We start from the raw sequence: 2910 nt of genomic DNA on the forward strand, positions 1-2910 counted from the left end.
CACAGATATACAACAAACACATGTTTACAACCAAACTTTCCTGCTACCAGTAGGTGGCGCTATGACCGTATCATCCTATTAGCATATATATCTGTTTAGACTCGGCTCCATGGCAGTACTGTAAGATTTTGTCCACATTGCATAAAGTATATGGGTAGTACTGCATAAAACACAGCGAGTTCCTTTGTAATGGAGAATGGTCAACTTTGAGGCCACTCCCCGCCACACGGTAATACTTTTGAAAGAGTTTTGGAATGCGTCTATTCCCTATGGTGTCCTGAGTGGACACAGTGAATTTCAGCTCAATTGCATGAAGTATGTGAGGCGTGAAAAGTTTTGAAGCAGGGTCACAAATAGGCAAAAAATGGCCACAAAAGTCAAAATGGTGGACTTCCTGTTGGGTTTGGAGGGGGGGTCCAAGAGAGTTTTTTGTGCGTCTTGGGGTGATACACATGTGTGCTAATTCTCATGATCCTGTGTCAAACTGGCCAGCGGGGCTACGCATTAGGGCAATAAATACAGTGAGTTCCTTTGTAATGGCGAATGGTCAAGTTTGAGGCCACGCCCCCGCCACACCGTCAGACTTTTGTAAGAGTTTTTGAATGCGTCTATTCCCTATGGTGTCCTGAGTGGACACAGTGAGTTTTAGCTCATTTGGAGGAAGTATGCGAGGCGTGAAAAGTTTTGTAGGAGGGTCACAAATCGCCAAAAATTAACAGAAATTTCAAAATTGCGGACTTCCTGTTGGGTTTGGAGGGGGGGTCCAAGAGACTTTTTTGTGCATCTTGGGGTGATACACATGTGTACCAATTTTCATGACCCTACTCAAAACAGGCCAGGGGGGCAGGCAGAAAAACCTATGAAAACACAACATTTTGTGTAGCCAGTAGGTGGCGCTCTGTCAAAGCCTCAATATTGTTGTATAGATGTGTTTAGGGTCAGACTCTGATCATACATGTGACATTTCGTACAGATCGGACAGAAAACGAAGAAGTTATAGAGACTTTCTGTGTCCTCAGAAATGGTCAAACTTTGAGGCCACGCCCCGGCCACACCGTAAGACTTTTGTAAGAGTTTTGGAATGCGTCTATTCCCTATGGTGTCCTGAGTGGACACGGCAAATTTCAGCTCGATCCATTGAAGTATGCGAGGCGTGAAAAGTTTGGCAGCAGGGTCACACATCGCCAAAAATGGCCACAAACCTTCAAATGGCGGACTTCCTGTTGGGTTTGGAGGGGGGGTCCAAGAGACTTTTTTGTGCGTCTTGAGGTGATACATATGTGTGCCAATTTTCATAATCCTGTGTCAAACCGGCCAGAGGGGCTACGCGTTGGGGGCGCTATAGAGCCATTTTTATATGTGCATTTCAAAAGTCAGCAAATTTCAAAATTTTTCGGGCGATTGAATTTTTCTACCAAGTTTGGTGAGTTTTTGGGCATGTTAAGGCCTCCAAAAATGCGATCTCGGAGGGGGAAAAAAAAAAAAAAAAAAAAAAAAAAAAAAAAAAAAAATAATAATCCTAAGGGTTTCAATAGGGCTCTTGCACCATTCGGTGCTCGGGCCCTAATTAAAGCTGCAAGCAGCATTGCGGGCCCTCGCGCACCTTGCGATCCGCGGGGTCATCGCAGTCTTCTCTCCTATGCTCTTGTCTCCTATACTCTCCTGTCCTATGCTCTCCTCCTCTCATTTCCACAGATATACAACAAACACATGTTTACAACCAAACTTTCCTGCTACCAGTAGGTGGCGCTATGACCGTATCATCCTATTAGCATATATATCTGTTCAGACTCAGGTCCATAGCAGTACTGTAAGATTTTGTCCACATTGCATAAAGTATATGGGTAGTACTGCATAAAACACAGCGAGTTCCTTTGTAATGGCGAACGGTCAACTTTGAGGCCACTCCCCCGCCACACGGTAATACTTTTGAAAGAGTTTTGGAATGCGTCTATTCCCTATGGTGTCCTGAGTAGACACAGTGAATTTCAGCTCAATTGCATGAAGTATGTGAGGCGTGAAAAGTTTTGAAGCAGGGTCAAAAATAGGCAAAAAATTGCCACAAAAGTCAAAATGGCGGACTTCCTGTTGGGTTTGGAGGCGGGGTCCAAGAGACTTTTTTGTGCGTCTTGGGGTGATACACATGTGTGCTAATTTTCATGAACCTGTGTCAAACTGGCCAGCGGGGCTACGCATTAGGGCAAAAAATACAGGGAGTTCCTTTGTAATGGCGAACGGTCAACTTTGAGGCCACGCCCCCACCACACCGTAAGACTTTTGTAAGAGTTTTGGAATGCGTCTATTCCCTGTGGTGTCCTGAGTGGACACAGTGAATTTCAGCTCAATTGCATGAAGTATGTGAGGCGTGAAAAGTTTTGAAGCAGGGTCAAAAATAGGCAAAAAATGGCCACAAAAGTCAAAATGGCAGACTTCCTGTTGGGTTTGGAGGGGGGGTCCAAGAGACTTTTTTGTGCGTCTTGGGGTGATACACATGTGTGCTAATTCTCATGATCCTGTGTCAAACTGGCCAGCGGGGCTACGCGTTAGGGCAATAAATACAGTGAGTTCCTTTGTAATGGCGAATGGTCAACTTTGAGGCCACGCCCCCGCCACACCGTCAGACTTTTGTAAGAGTTTTGGAATGCGTCTATTCCCTATGGTGTCCTGAGTGGACACAGTGAGTTTTAGGTCATTTGGATGAAGTATGCGAGGCGTGAAAAGTTTTGTAGGAGGGTCACAAATCGCCAAAAATTAACAGAAATTTCAAAATTGCGGACTTCCTGTTGGGTTTGGAGGGGGGGTCCAAGAGACTTTTTTGTACATCTTGGGGTGATACACATGTGTACCAATTTTCATGACCCTACTCAAAACAGGCCAGGGGGGCAGGCAGAAAAACCTATGAAAACACAA

The sequence above is a fragment of the Parambassis ranga genome, unplaced genomic scaffold (genome assembly GCF_900634625.1).
Source record: "Parambassis ranga unplaced genomic scaffold, fParRan2.1 scaffold_72_arrow_ctg1, whole genome shotgun sequence".
Taxonomy (NCBI): Eukaryota; Metazoa; Chordata; class Actinopteri; family Ambassidae; genus Parambassis; species Parambassis ranga.